General features: G+C 39.3%; 1 non-coding gene across 1 annotated transcript; it reads right to left on the bottom strand.

Moving 5' to 3' along the window:
* Positions 1-9,657: 9,657 nt before the first annotated feature.
* Positions 9,658-9,765, bottom strand: LOC112745137 (small nucleolar RNA R71). The gene has a single exon (XR_003173082.1). It is a non-coding gene; the product is annotated as a small nucleolar RNA R71 (small nucleolar RNA).
* Between the last annotated feature and the right edge of the window lie 6,979 nt (positions 9,766-16,744).

Genomic DNA, 16,744 nt, shown 5'->3' with positions numbered 1-16,744 from the left:
ACAGGTATGTATGAGGATAAGGTTTACCAAAAATGTGTCTCAGTTGTCCTGAGGCCACAAGCCATTAGTTAACAATTCACACTCTTCGGTATAGGGAGGTCCTTGTGGAGGATGAAAACTCCTATGGAGACCGAGGTGCACTGCTGACACTGTGGCTGGGCTAGATGGTTGTTGAGGATGTAAGTACAACGTAGCCGTGTCAAACCTAATGCATCGGTTAGGCATACATGTACCATGATAAAGGAAAAAAGCTTTTTCCTCTTGATGCAGGTTATTAACTTGTCTACACCATGTTAACGCATGCAAATAGGAAGGAGTCATGGTTGCTGCCGACGACCTTTTCGGTACCTATAACCCCCCTCACCTATGTTTTGATACATTTCTCCACCTTTCACTAGTATGACTGATTTTTATTTTGTTACTAATCCTCTTACAGCAAGTGGCTCTTAGCCCGGTAAACCACAGCATCGACACATTCGAGTATATCCGTAGTAGGTTCATGGGATATGCAGATGATTTATGGATGGTGAGTATATTGATCCCATTAAAGGTCTTATGTGATATGTGTTTATGTCGATGGTATTACGTTACATTTGTTCATGTTGCGCTGTAGATATATGTCCCCATGCATAGAGACAACCATTGGTATCTAATGGTGGTCGACCTTGTCAACTGCAAACTGCTGTATCTCGATTCCGCCAAAGACAGCGACCACCGGGAGTCAAGGGTCTCACAAATGAAGTTTGTGGTAAGAGTAATCAGTTTTCTCAAATGTTGGCCCTTTCCGTATGTTGATGTTGAATTTTACATTTTATACTTTTTGGAGATGCTACTGTGTGGGAATATCTTACAAGAGCTATAACTGGTGCCAGGCCTTCTTTGTTGAAAACATGCTGGAGGACAAGAGATTTTGGAAGAAGGAAGATCATTACAAGCCCCACCCATCAACTTTTGATGTTATAGAGCCCCCAATAGGCCAGCAAGCGGCCCAATCGTAAGATTCCTTATATTCCTAGCCCCTGACTATTCATTTGTCTCAAATAGGCATTAGGCTAGTCGATTCCAATTTGGGGAGTTCTCCAATTGCTTACTTACTTATCGTTAATTAACACGTAGGAATGACTGCGGGGTTTGGGTTTGCCAATGGATGATGCTGAATTGGGTTTGGGGGAACGTTGATTTGGAGGTAAGTTATGGATGTACACACTCTCATAACCCTTGTCCAGTCACAGCCACATCCCTATCGAGTTGTTGTTTTGTAGGATGTCAATGATCACACACGAATGAGGCTTGCATTGGACTTGGTCATGAGAGCTTATAATCCAATTGCTCGTGACGTAGGGCACAGAGCAGTTCGTAACTGGGATAGTCAGATGCAACGGTCCACGAATATGGCAAAAAAAGGGCGAAAGAAAGTAGCTAAGCCAGTAGCTTCTCCCAGCCAGAGCATCACAAGATGACGTGTGCTATTATCGCCTAGTGCCATTTGTTTTGTTTACAATTAACTCCTGTTTCCATGAAACTGGTGTTATTTTGACAGCGTATTAGGGACCCTAATATGCAACTCGTTTGTGATATTAGGCACCATAATATGCTTATTTTGTGTAAACCCTTTAACGACTATATTTTGGTATAAGTCTAACAACCTACTGGTTGAAAGAAGGCACTGTTCCTATGTCTACTTCCAGTAACAAATTTCCTCTTGTAAAGAATTCAATTGTTAACTAAGGCGAAAGTTTTATCTTGTTACTTCAGCGTTTCCTATCTAACTTTGCGACTCAAATTTCGCAGTTTTTACCCAAAACCCCTTGACCTAACTATTTCATGTTCATGGACTATTGTGACATTAAATGTCTTTTGTGACCAACAAAAAAAAATTCAACGACACTCACATATGGCCTGGTCTCCATGTCTGGCCATTCAATAAGGATCCATCTAGTTGGTAAACATCATAACATATAGAGTAGGAAAATAAAGAATGCCAATCCACCGGGCAGTAAACAACCAAACCGTTAAAAATTAATAAAGTAATAACTTCGGGCTATTTTTTTCCCTTGCCCATTTACAAAGAAAATTAATCCAGACTCCTTTTTGAGCCACACGTCTTCGCATCCTCCCCCGACCTATTTCAAAGCTTGGCATTGGGGTTAAATGCTTCCTCGTGTCGCCTTCTAAATACTGCATCACATCTGCAACGGAATAAATGTCTATTCATATGAAATAGAAGGATGATACGTCACTCAACAGATGCATGACATAAAGAGTTTATGATTTATAAAGCTTCACGAGTCATAATGCATGGAATACATAAGGCTAACTTAACTCATATCCTACCCTGGTACGTACAGTTGACCGAAATTAATTCAAATAGTGATGAGTGCACCATATTAACCACACAAACATAACTGATTTTATACTATACTGATGATTTTAGTCCAACATTAATGCAACCAGCCATCATCACAGTATATTTGGCCATAATCCAGTAAGTCATGCTATACTCCAATTATAAGTGCTTATTAGTTCTAAAATCATACCTTAACAATCGAATTAACTCATACTCTATCAAACTAGTCCGCATTCTCTTTGCCCCCCGGGATCGACACATAGGTTATCACCCACGATCGACTCCCAGTCATCGTTGGACATTAAGCCGGTGGCATTAAAACCCCCATATTCGCCGACTTGTGACCAAAAATTAATAGTAAACATAAGGATGCTGTAGGTAGATACATAGTTTAATGAAACTTACAAATAAAATAACTAACCCGATCCAACCTGTATACACTGTCCCCCTCAAATGCATGGTAACGTAAATTCGGTTGTTGATGCTTTTCATCCTTCTCTGGGCAGTTTCTCTTTGTATGTCCCGTCCCCTTACAGCCAGTGCAAAGCCTCCTTTTACCAAGTGCCTTCTTCTTTAGAAGTTTTGGGGCCCCCTTTGCCTTAGCAACAACTAGATCCCTTACCACGGGATTACCTTCACCAACGTGTTCGTCTCTCTGTCACACCCTAGTACGAAATGCCCTATAGTCCAACTCGCGGTCTTTACATAACGATTCAATTCCACGCATTATCTTCTAGAACATGGACAAAATTTGTGCCACCAAGAAAACCATCCACTACGAGGCGGAATGGAGTGCCCTGGTGCACGGAAATTGTAATTCACACTTTTCATAACTCTGCACAACTAACCAGCAAGTGCACTGGGTCGTCCAAGTAATACACCTTACGTGAGTAAGGGTCGATCCCATGGAGATTGTCGGCTTGAAGTAAGCTATGCTCATCTTGTAAATCTCAGTCAGGCGGATTCAAATGGTTATGAGGTTTTGATAATTAAAAGATAAATAAAACATAAAATAAAATAAAGTTACTTATGTAATTCATTGGTGGGAATTTCAGATAAGCGTCTAGAGATGCTTTGTTGCTTTGTTCCTATTACCTTCTTCCAACCATGCGTGCTCCCTTGCATGGCAAGCTGTAAGATCCTCTCAGTGAAAATGGTCCTCTACGGTTTCTGCATGGCTAATCAACTGTCGGTTTTCTTGTCTCGGATGAAAAATACTAGGTACAGCTACCGCATGGCTAATCATCTGTCGGTTCCTGCTAGCGTCAGAATAGAATCCATTGATCCTTTTGCACACTGTCACTGCGCCCAACATTCGCAGGTTTGAAGCTCGTCACAGTCATCCCTTCCCATATCCTACTCGGAATACCACAGACAAGGTTTAAACTTTCTGGATCCCAGGAATGCTGCTAATGATTCTAGCCTATACCACGAAGATACTAATCTCACGGACTCGGTCTGTGTATTAGATATCCAAGAGAATATACTCCAGCTGTCGTCCAATGACTATGTTGAACATCATGTAGACCGCTTTGTGGTTGTCAGGCACGCGGATCTTGGCTAAGCGAGTAACAAAGATTGGGTGATTGTCACGGGTCACCCCTTCATTTTGACTTAACTGAATTAAGTACAAGAGTATATCTTGGAGAAGAAGTAGGTGTGAATTGAAAGAAAAATAATAGTACTTGCATTAATTCATGAAGAACAGCAAAGCTCCACACCTTAATCTATGGGGTGTAGAAACTCCACCGTAGAAAATACATAAGTGAAAAGAGGTCTAGGCATGGCCGTGAGGCCAGCCTCCAAACGTGAACAATGGTCTATGATAGCCTAAGACTGTCTAAGCTCTGAACACAATAGTAAAAAGTGCTATTTATATTAAACTAGTAACTTAGGTTTACAGAAAATGAATAACTAAGTGCAGATAGTGCAGAAATCCACTTCTAGGGTCCACTTGGTGTGTGCTTGGGCTGAGCATTAAAGCTTTCATGTGCATAGGCTGTTCCTGGAGTTAAACGCCAGCTTTGATGCCAGTTTGGGCGTTTAACTCCAATTCTGGTGCCAGTTTGGGCATTTTACGCCAAGATGTTTTACGCTGGATTTGGATGCCAGTTTAGGCCATCAAATCTCGGGCAAAGTATAGACTATTACATATTGCTAGAAAGCCCAGGATGTCTACTTTCCAACGCAATTGAGAGCGCTCCAATTGAGCTTCTGTGGCTCCAGAAAATCCACTTCGAGTTCACGAGGGTCAGAATCCAACAGCATCTGCAGTCCTTTTTCGGCCTCTGAATCAGATTTTTGCTTAGGTCCCTCAATTTCAGCCAGAAAATACCTGAAATCACAGAAAAATACACAAACTCATAGTAAAGTCTGGAAATGTGATTTTTGCATAAAAAATAATAAAAATATAATAAAAGTAACTAAAATATACTAAAAACTATGTAAAAATAATGCCAAAAAGGGTATAAATTATCCGCTAATCACAACACCAAACTTAAATTGTTGTTTGTCCCCAAGCAACTAAAAAACAAAATAGGATAAAAAGAAGAGAAAATACAATAAATCCCAAACTTATCAATGAAGATTAGTTTTAATTAGATGAGCGGGACTTGTAGCCTTTTTGCTTCTGAACAGTTTTGGCATCTCGTTTTATCCTTTGAAGTTCAGAATGATTGGCATCCATAGGAACTCAGAATTCAGATAGTGTTATTGATTCTCTTAGTTCAGTATGTTGATTCTTGAACACAGCTACTTTATGAGTCTTGGCCGTGACCCTAAGCATTTTGTTTTTCAGTATTACCACCGGATACATAAATGCCACAGACACATAACTGGGTGAACCTTTTTAGATTGTAACTCAGCTTTGCTAGAGTCCCCAGTTAGAGGTGCCCAGAGCTCTTAAGCACACTCTTTTTGTTTTGGACCACGACTTTAACCGCTCAGTCTCAAGCTTTTCACTTGACACCTTCACACCACAAGCACATGGTTAGGGACAGCTTGATTTAGCCGCTTAGGCCAGGATTTTATTCCTTTGGGCCCTCCTATCCATTAATGCTCAAAGCCTTGGATCCATTTTACCCTTGCCTTTTGGTTTAAAGGGATATTGGCTTTTTCTGCTTGATTTTTCTTTTTCTTTCTTTTTCTTTCTATTTGTTTGCCATTTTTTTTTTTTGCAAGCTTTTGCTATTCACTGCTTTTTCTTGCTTCAATAATCAATTTTATGATTTTTCAGATTATTGATGAGCGGATAATTTATACGCTTTTTGGCATTGTTTTTAGTATGTTTTTAGTAGGATCTAGTTACTTTTAGGGATGTTTTCATTAGTTTTTATGTTAAATTCATATTTCTGGACTTTACTATGAGTTTGTGTGTTTTTCTGTGATTTCAGGTATTTTTTGGCTGAAATTGAGGGAATTGAGCAAAAATCAGATTCAGAGGTTGAAGAAGGACTGCTGATGCTGTTGGATTCTGACCTCCCTGCACGCAAAATGGATTTTCTGGAGCTACAGAACTCGAAATGGCGCGCTTCCAATTGCGTTGGAAAGTAGACATCCAGGGCTTTCCAGAAATGTATAATAGTCCATACTTTGCCCAAGTTTAGATGACGCAAACTGGCGTTCAACGCCAGTTCTCTGCCCAATTCTGGCGTCCAGCGCCAGAAACAAGCTGCAAAGTGGAGTTCAACGCCCAAACTGGCACAAAAGCTGGCGTTCAACTCCAGGAATGACCTCTACACGTGTAACATTCAAGCTCAGCCCAAGCACACACCAAGGGGGCCCCGGAAGTGGATTTATGCATCAATTACTTACTTCTGTAAACCCTAGTAGCTAGTTTATTATAAATAGGACCTTTTACTATTGTATTAGACATCTTTGGATTATCTTTTGATCTATTGATCACGTTTTGAGGGCTGGCCTCTCGGCCATGCCTGGACCTTCACTTATGTATTTTCAACGGTAGAGCTTTTACACTCCATAGATTAAGGTGTGGAGCTCTACTGTTCCTCAAAGATTAATGCAAAGTACTACTGTTTTCTATTCAATTCAACTTATTCCACTTCTAAGATATTCATTCGCACTTCAACCTGAATGTGGTGAACGTGACAATCATCATCATTCCCTATGAATGCGTGCCTGACAACCACTCCCGTTCTACCTTCGATTGAACGAGTATCTCTTAGATTACTAATACAGGGGACCGAGTCCGAGATATTGGGATCTTCGTGGTATAAGCTAGATTGATGGTGGCATTCATGAGAATCCGGAAAGTCTAAACCTTGTCCGTGATATTCCGAGTAGGATTCTGGGATTGAATGACTGTGACGAGTTTCAAACTCGCGAGTGCTGGGTGTAGTGACAGACGCAAAAGGATAGTAAATCCTATTCCAGTATGATCGAGAACCTCTAGATGATTAGCCATGCAGTGACAGCGCATCGGAACATTTTCACAGGGAGGAATAGGATGCAACCAACGACAAAGGTGATGCCTCCAGACGATTAGCCGTGCTGTGACAGAGCATTTGGATCATTTTCCCGAGAGAGATCGAAAGTAGCCATTGGCACCGGTGACATCTTTACATAAAGCTAGCCATAGAAAGGATTAAGATTGATTGGATGAAGACAGCAGGAAAGCAGAAGTTCAGAGGAACGAATGCATCTCCATACGTTTATCTGAAATTCTCACCAATGAGTTACATAAGTATTTCTATCCTTATTTTATTAATTAATTTCGAAAACCCCATTACTATTTTATATCCGCCTGACTGAGATTTACAAGGTGACCATAGCTTGCTTCATACCAACAATCTCCGTGGGATTCGACCCTTACTCACGTAAGGTATTACTTGGACGACCCAGTGCACTTGCTGGTTAGTTGTGCGAAGTTGTGAACCATGGTATTGGCATCATGTTTTTGGCGCCATTACCAGGGAAAGAAAGAGCAATGAATTTTACATAATCAAAGTGTAATCACAATTTCGTCCACCAAGTTTTTGGCGCCGTTGCCGGGGATTGTTCGAGTTTGGACAACTAACGGTTCATCCTGTTGCTCAGATTAGGTAATTTTCTTCTTATTTTGTTTTCAAAAAGTTTTCAAAAATCTTTCAAAAATTTTTCTTTTGTTTTCGAAAAAAATAAAAATGTTTTTAAAAAAATATATTCTTCTTCAGAATTTTTAAGAATGAATTCTAGTGTTTCATAAAGCATGTTGAAGCCTGGCTGGCTGTAAAGCCATGTCCAAATTCTTTTGGACTGAGGTTTCACTTATACTCAAGAGAAGAGCTTCTTTGTCTTTCTTAGCAAATTAGCTAATGCAAGTAATAGCATACTAAAGCTTGGCTGGCTATTAAGCCATGCCTGACCCTTTGATTGGAGCTTTAGATTAAAGAGCATAAGATTCCTGGAATTCATATTAAAAATTTTGGAATCCTTATTTTTCTTTTTCACACTAATTTTCGAAAAAATACAAAAAAATTAGAAAAACATAAAATCAAAAATATTTTTGTGATTCTTGTTTGAGTCTTGAGTCATGTTATAAGTTTGGTGTCAATTGCATGTGCATCTTGTATTTTTTTTCGAAAATTTCATGCATTCATGGTGTTCTTCATGATCTTCAAGTTGTTCTTGGTAAGTCTTCTTGTTTGATCTTTGCATTTGCATGTTTTGTGTCTTTTCTTGTTTTTCATATGCATTCTTGAATTCTTAGTGCCTAAGCATTAAAGAATTCTAAGTTTGGTGTCTTGCATGTTTTCTTTGCATTAAAAATTTTTCAAAAATGTGTTCTTGATGTTCATCATGATCTTCATAGTGTTCTTGGTGTTCATCTTGACATTCATAGCATTCTTGCATTCATTGTTTTGATCCATAACTTTCATACATTGCATCATTTTTCTTGTTTTTCTCTCTCTTCATTAAAAATTCAAAAATCAAAAAATATCTTTCCCTTTTTCTCTCTCAAAATTTCGAAAATTAGATTTGACTTTTTCAAAAAATTTTAAAATCTAGTTGTTTTTATGAGTCAAATCACATTTTCAATTTAAAAATCTTATCTTTTTCAAAAATCAAATCTTTTTCATTTTTCTTAGTTATTTTTGAAAATTATAAAAACATTTTTCAAAAATCTTTTTCTTATTTTTATACCAAATTTTCGAAAATAACAATAACAATTAATGTTTTGATTCAAAAATTTCAAGTTTGTTACTTACTTGTTAAGAAAGATTCAAACTTTAAGTTCTAGAATCATATCTTGTGATTTCTTGTGAATCAAGTCATTAATTGTGATTTTAAAAATCAAATCTTTTTCAAAAAAACTAATTTCTATCATATCTTTTCAAAAATATCTTCTTATCTTAACTTTTTCAAAAATTTGATTTCAAAATATCTTTTCTAACTTCCTAACTTCTTATCTTTTCAAAATTTGTTTCAACTAACTAACTAACTTTTTGTTTGTTTCTTATCTTTTTCAAAACCACCTAACTAACTCTCTCTCTCTAATTTTCGAAAATATCTTCCCTCTTTTACAAAATTTCTTTTTAATTAACTAATTATTTAATTTTTTTAAAATCTTTATTTTCGAAAATCCTCTCCCTCTCTCATCTTATTCTATTTATTTATTCATCTACTAACATCTCTTCCTCACATCACTCACCAAATTCGAACCCCCCTCTTCTATCTGTGTTCGAATTTTTTTCTTCTTCTTCTACTAACAATAAGAAACCTCTTTACTGTGACATAGAGGATTCCTCTTCTTTTCTTTTTCTCTTCTCTTTCTTATGAGCAGGGACAAAGAAAAATGCATTCTTGTTGAAGCTGATCCAGAACCTGAAAGGACTCTGAAGAGGAAACTAAGAGAAGCTAAATTACAACAATCCAGAGACAACCTTATTGAAAATTTCGAACAAGTAAAGGAGATGGCAGCCGAACCCAACAACAATAATGCAAGGAGAATGCTTGGTGACTTTACTGCACCTAATTCCAATTTACATGGAAGAAGCATCTCCATTCCTGCCATTGGAACAAATAACTTTGAGCTGAAACCTTAGCTGGTTTCTCTGATGCAGCAGAACTGCAAGTTTTATGGACTTCCATCTGAAGATCCTTTTCAGTTCTTAACTGAATTCTTGCAGATATGTGATACTGTTAAGACTAATGGAGTAGATCCTGAAGTCTACAGGCTCATGCTTTTCCCGTTTACTGTAAGAGACAGAGCTAGAGTATGGTTGGACTCTCAACCTAAGGATAGCCTGAACTCTTGGGATAAGCTGGTCAAGGCTTTCTTAGCCAAGTTCTTTCCTCCTCAAAAGCTGAGCAAGCTTAGAGTGGATATTCAAACCTTCAGACAGAAAGAAGGTGAATCCCTCTATGAAGCTTGGGAGAGATACAAAGGACTGACCAAAAAGTGTCCTTCTGACATGCTTTCTGAATGGACCATCCTGGATATATTCTATGATGGTCTGTCTGAGTTATCTAAGATGTCATTGGATACCTCTGCAGGTGGATCCATTCACCTAAAGAAAACGCCTGCAGAAGCTCAAGAACTCATTGACATGGTTACAAATAACCAGTTCATGTACACTTCTGAAGGGAATCCTGTGAATAATGGGACGCCTATGAAGAAGGGAGTTCTTGAAGTTGATACTCTGAATGCCATATTGGCTCAGAACAAAATATTGACTCAGCAAGTCAATATGATTTCTCAGAGTCTGAATGGAGTGCAAGCTGCATCCAACAGTACTCAAAAGGCTTCTTATGAAGAAGAAGCTTATGATCCTGAAAACCCTGCAATAGCAGAGGTGAATTACATAGGTGAACCTTATAGAAACACCTATAATCCATCATGGAAAAATCATCCAAATCTGTCATGGAAGGATCAAAGGCCTCAACAAGGCTTTAGTAATGGTGGAAGAAACAGGTTTAACAATACTAAGCCTTTTCCATCATCCACTCAGCAACAGACAGAGAATTCTGAGCAGAATCCATCTAGCTTAGCAAACTTAGTCTCTGATCTATCTAAGGCCACTGTGAGTTTCATGAATGAAACAAGGTCTTCCATTAGAAATTTGGAAGCACAAGTAGGCCAGCTGAGTAAAAAGATCACTGAAATCCCTCCTAGTACTCTCCCAAGCAATACAGAAGAGAATCCAAAAGGAGAGTGCAAGGCCATTGACATAAGCACAATGGCCAAACCCAAAGAGGGAGAGGAGGACGTGAATCCCAAGGAGGAAGACCTCCTGGGACTCCCAGTGATCAATAAGGAGTTTCCCTCTGAGGAACCAAAGGACTCTGAGGCTCATATAGAGACCATAGAGATTCCATTGAACCTTCTTATGCCATTCATGAGCTCTAATGAGTATTCCTCTTCTGAAGAGAATGTGGATGTTACTGAAGAGCAAGCTGCCAAGTTCCTTGGTGCAATCATGAAGCTGAACACCAAATTATTTGGTATTAAGACTTGGGAAGATGAACCTCCCTTGTTCACCAATGAACTAAGTGATCTGGATCAACTGACATTGCCTCAGAAGAGACAGGATCCTGGAAAGTTCATAATACCTTGTACCATAGGCACCATGATCTTTAAGGCTCTGTGTGACCTTGGTTCAGGGATAAATCTCATGCCCCTCTCTGTAATAGAGAAACTGGGAATCTATGGGGTGCAAGCTGCTAAAATCTCATTAGAGATGGCAGATAATTCAAGAAAACAGGCTTATGGACAAGTAGAAGACGTGTTAGTAAAGGTTGAAGGCCTTTACATCCCTGCTGATTTCATAGTCTTAGATACTGGAAAGGAAGAGGATGAATCCATCATCCTAAGAAGACCTTTCCTAGCCACAGCAAGAGCTGTGATTGATGTGGACAGAGGAGAATTGATTCTTCAATTAAATGAGGATAACCTTGTGTTTACAACTCAAGGGTCTCTCTCTGCATCCATGGAGAGGAAGCATAAAAAGCTTCTCTCAAAGCAAAGTCAAACAAATCCCCCACAGTCAAACTCTAAGTTTGGTGTTGGGAGGCCACAACCAAACTCTAAGTTTGGTGTTGAACTCCCATATCCAAACTCTAAGTTTGGTGTTGGAGAGTCTCAACAATGCTCTGAACATCTGTGACGCTCCATGAGAGCCCACTGTCATGCTATTGACATTAAAGAAGCGCTTGTTGGGAGGCAACCCAATTTTTATCTAACCATATTTTTCTTAGTTATATGTCTTTATAGGTTCATGATCATGTGGAGTCACAAAATAAATATAAAAATTGAAAACGGAATCAAAAACAACAAAAGAAAAATCACACCCTGGAGGAAGCACCTGTCTGGCGTTCAACACCAGAACAGAGCATGGTTCTGGCGCTGAACGCCCAAAATGGGCAGTGTCTGGTGCTGAATGCCCAGAACAAGCATGGTTCTGGTGTTCAACGCCAGAAATGGGCAACAAATGGGCGTTGAACGCCCAAAATGGGCACCAACCTGGCGCTGAACGCCCAGAGTTGTGTGCAAGGGCATTTTACATGCCTAATGGGTGCAGGGATGTAAATCCTTGACACCTCAGGATCTGTGAACACCTCAGGATCTGTGGACACCACAGGATCATCTCAGGATCTGTGAATCTCACAGGATCCCCATCCACCTCACCCTCTCTCTCTCCATTCATGATCATCCCTTCTGTTTTCCATTCACCACTCACATCCATACACACACCCTTCTATCTCCTCCATATCTTCTTCTTCTTCATCTATTCTTTCTTCTTTTGCTCGAGGGCGAGCAACATTCTAAGTTTGGTGTGGTAAAAGCATAAGCTTTTTGTTTTTCCATTACCATTTATGGCACCTAAGACCGGAGAAACCTCTAGAAAAGGGAAAGGGAAGACAAAAGCTTCCACCTCCGAGTCATGGGAGATGGAAAGATTCATCTCGAGGGTCTATAGCTCAGTGGTAGAACATTTGACTGCAAATCCAGAGATCACTAAGATATCTCAGGGGATACATCTTTCTCCACACAACTATTGGGAGCAAATCAACACCTCCCTAGGAGAATTAAATTCCAACATGGGACAACTAAGGGTGGAACATCAAGAGCACTCCATCATCCTTCATGAAATAAGAGAAGATCAAAAAGCAATGAGGGAGGAGCAACAAAGACAAGGAAGAGACATAGAAGAGCTCAAGGACATCATTGGTTCCTCAAGATGGAAACGCCACCATCACTAAGGTGGATTCATTCCTTGTTCTTATTTCTTCTATTTTTCGTTTTCTATGTTATGTGCTTATCTATGTTTGTGTCTTCATTACATGATCATTAGTAGTTAGTAACTTTGTCTTAAAGTTATGAATGTCCTATGAATCCATCACCTCTCTTAAATGAAAAATGTTTTAATTCAAAAGAACAAGAAGTACATGAGTTTCGAATTTATCCTTGAACTTAGTTTAATTATATTGATGTGGTGACAATGCTTCTTGTTTTCTGAATGTATGCTTGAACAGTGCATATGTCTTTTGAAGTTGTTGTTTAAGAATGTTAAATATGTTGGCTCTTGAAAGAATGATGACTAGGAGACATGTTATTTGATAATCTGAAAAATCATAAAAATGATTCTTGAAGCAAGAAAAAGCAGCAAAGAACAAAGCTTGCAGAAAAAAATAAAAAAAAATAAATATAGGCGAAAAAAAATTAGAAAGAAAAAGAAAAAGCAAGCAGAAAAAGCCAAAGCTCTTAAAACCAAGAGGCAAGAGCAAAAAGCCAATAACCCTTAAAACCAAAAGACAAGGGCAAATAAAAAGGATCCCAAGGTTTTGAGCATCAGTGGATAGGAGGGCCTAAAGGAATAAAATCCTGGTCTAAGCGGCTAAACCAAGCTGTCCCTAACCATGTGCTTGTGGCGTGTAGGTGTCAAGTGAAAACTTGAGACTGAGCGGTTAAATTCAAGGTCCAAAGCAAAAAAAGAGTGTGCTTAAGAACCCTGGACACCTCTAATTGGGGACTTTAGCAAAGCTGAGTCACAATCTGAAAAGGTTCACCCAATTATGTGTCTGTGGCATTTATGTATCCGGTGGTAATACTGGAAAACAAAGTGCTTAGGGCCACGGCCAAGACTCATAAAATAGATGTGTTCAAGAATCATCATACTGAACTAGGAGAATCAATAACACTATCTGAACTCTGAGTTCCTATAGATGCCAATCATTCTGAACCTCAATGGATAAAGTGAGATGCCAAAACTATTCAAGAGGCAAAAAGCTATAAGTCCCGCTCATTTGATTGGAGCTATGTTTCATTGATAATTTGGAATTTATAGTATATTCTCTTCTTTTTATCCTATTTGATTTTCAGTTGCTTGGGGACAAGCAACAATTTAAGTTTGGTGTTGTGATGAGTGGATAATTTATACGCTTTTTGGCATTGTTTTTAGTATATTTTTAGTAGGATCTAGTTACTTTTAGGGATGTTTTCATTAGTTTTTATGTTAAATTCACATTTCTGGACTTTACTATGAGTTTGTGTGTTTTTCTGTGATTTCAGGTATTTTCAGGCTGAAATTGAGGGAATTGAGCAAAAATCAGATTCAGAGGTTGAAGAAGGACTGCTGATGCTGTTGGATTCTGACCTCCCTGCATTCAAAATGGATTTTCTGGAGCTACAGAACTCGAAATGGCGCGCTTTCAAGAAAGTACACATCCAGGGCTTTCCAGCAATGTATAAAAGTCCATACTTTGCCCAAGTTTAGACGACGCAAACTGGCGTTCAACGCCAGTTCTCTGCCCAATTCTGGCGTCCAGCGCCAGAAACAAGCTGCAAAGTGGAGTTCAACGCCCAAACTGGCACAAAAGCTGGCGTTTAACTCCAGGAATGACCTCTACATGTGTAACACTCAAGCTCAGCCCAAGCACACACCAAGGGGGCGCCGGAAGTGGATTTATGCATCAATTACTTACTTCTGTAAACCCTAGTAGCTAGTTTATTATAAATAGGACCTTTTACTATTGTATTAGACATCTTTGGATTATCTTTTGATCTATTGATCACGTTTTGAGGGCTGGCCTCTCGGCCATGCCTGGACCTTCACTTATGTATTTTCAATGGTAGAGCTTCTACACTCCATAGATTAAGGTGTGGAGCTCTGCTGTTCCTCAAAGATTAATGCAAAGTACTACTGTTTTCTATTCAATTCAACTTATTCCACTTCTAAGATATTCATTCGCACTTCAACCTGAATGTGATGAACGTGACAATCATCATCATTCCCTATGAACGCGTGCCTGACAACCACTCCCATTCTACCTTCGATTGAACGAGTATCTCTTAGATTACTAATACAGGGGACCGAGTCCGAGATATTGGGATCTTCGTGGTATAAGCTAGATTGATGGCGGCATTCATGAGAATCTGGAAAGTCTAAACCTTGTCCATGGTATTCCGAGTAGGATTCTGGGATTGAATGACTGTGACGAGCTTCAAACTCGCGAGTGCTGGGCGTAGTGACAGACGCAAAAGGATAGTAAATCCTATTCCAGTATGATCGAGAACCTCCAGATGATTAGCCATGCAGTGACAGCGCATCGGAACATTTTCACAGGGAGGAATAGGATGCAACCAACGACAAAGGTGATGCCTCCAGACGATTAGCCGTGCTGTGACAGAGCATTTGGATCATTTTCTTGAGAGAGATCGAAAGTAGCCATTGGCACCGGTGACATCCTTACATAAAGCTAGCCATAGAAAGGAGTAAGATTGATTGGATGAAGACAGCAGGAAAGCAGAGGTTCAGAGGAACGAATGCATCTCCATACGCTTATCTGAAATTCTCACCAATGAGTTACATAAGTATTTCTATCCTTATTTTATTAATTAATTTCGAAAACCCCATTACTATTTTATATCCGCCTGACTGAGATTTACAAGGTGACCATAGCTTGCTTCATACCAACAATCTTCGTGGGATTCGACCCTTACTCACGTAAGGTATTACTTGGACGACCCAGTGCACTTGTTGGTTAGTTGTGCGAAGTTGTGAACCATGGTATTGGCATCATGTTTTTGGCGCCATTACCAGGGAAAGAAAGAGCAATGAATTTTACATAATCAAAGTGTAATCACAATTTCGTCCACCAATTATCAATAACATTTCTCCTTTTTCATTATTCTTTCAAGAGCCAACAATTTTAACATTCATGAACAGCAAATTCAAAAATATGCACTGTTCAAGCGTTCATTCAGAAAACAAAAGGTATTGCCACCACATCAAAATAATTAAACTAATTTCAAGATAGAATTCGAAATCATGCACTTCTTGTTCTTTTGCAATTAAAAACATTTTTCATTTAAGAAAGGTGATGGATTCATAGGACATTCATAACTTTAAGACATAGACACTTAAACACTAATGATCATGTAATAAAGACACAAACATAGACAAAACATAAAGCATAGATTTCGAAAAACAGAAAAATAAGACCAAGGAAATTAAAGAACGGGTCCACCTTAGTGATGGCGGCTAGTTCTTCCTCTTGAAGATCTTATGGAGTGCTTGAGCTCCTCTATGTCTCTTCCTTGCCTTTGTTGCTCCTCCCTCATAGCTCTTTGATCTTCTCTAATCTCATGGAGAATGATGGAGTGCTCTTGGTGCTCCACCCTTAGTTGTCCCATGTTGGAACTTAATTCTCCTAGGAAGGTGTTGATTTGCTCCCAATAGTTTTGTGGAGGAAAGTACATCCCTTGAGGTATCTCAGGGATTTCTTGATGAGGAATTTCATCATGCTCTTGTTGAGGTCCATGAGTGGGCTCTCTTGTTTGCTCCATCCTTTTCTTAGTGATGGGCTTGTCCTCATCAATGAGGATGTCTTCCTCTATGACAATTCCAGCTGAATTGCATAGGTTACAAATGAGATGAGGGAAGGCTAGCCTTGCCATAGTGGAGGGCTTGTCCGCCACCTTGTAGAGTTCTAGAGGTATGATCTCATGAACTTCTACTTCCTCTCCATTCATGATGTTATGGATCATGATAGACCGGCCTATTGTAACTTTAGACCGGTTGCTAGTAGGAATGATAGAGCGTTGGATGAACTCCAACCATCCCCTAGCCACGGGCTTGAGGTCAAGCCTTCTTAGTTGAACCGGCTTGCCTCTTGAGTCTCTCTTCCATTGAACTCCTTCCACACAAATGTCCCTAAGGACTTGGTCCAACCTTTGATCAAAGTTGACCTTTCTAGTGAAAGGATAAGGATCTCCTCTCATCATTGGCAAGTTAAATGCCAACCTCACATTTTCTGGACTGAAATCCAAGTAATACTCCCGAACCATTGTGAGCCAATTCTTTGGATTCGGGTTCATACTTTGATCATGGTTCCTAGTGATCCATGCATTAGCATAGAACTCTTGAACCATTAAGATTCCGACTTGTTGGATTGGGT

This window comes from Arachis hypogaea, chromosome 14 (assembly GCF_003086295.3).
Source record: "Arachis hypogaea cultivar Tifrunner chromosome 14, arahy.Tifrunner.gnm2.J5K5, whole genome shotgun sequence".
Lineage (NCBI taxonomy): Eukaryota > Viridiplantae > Streptophyta > Magnoliopsida > Fabales > Fabaceae > Arachis > Arachis hypogaea.
The sequence above is the reverse complement of the archived record's forward strand: the minus strand, read 5'-3'. Positions and strand labels throughout refer to the sequence as shown.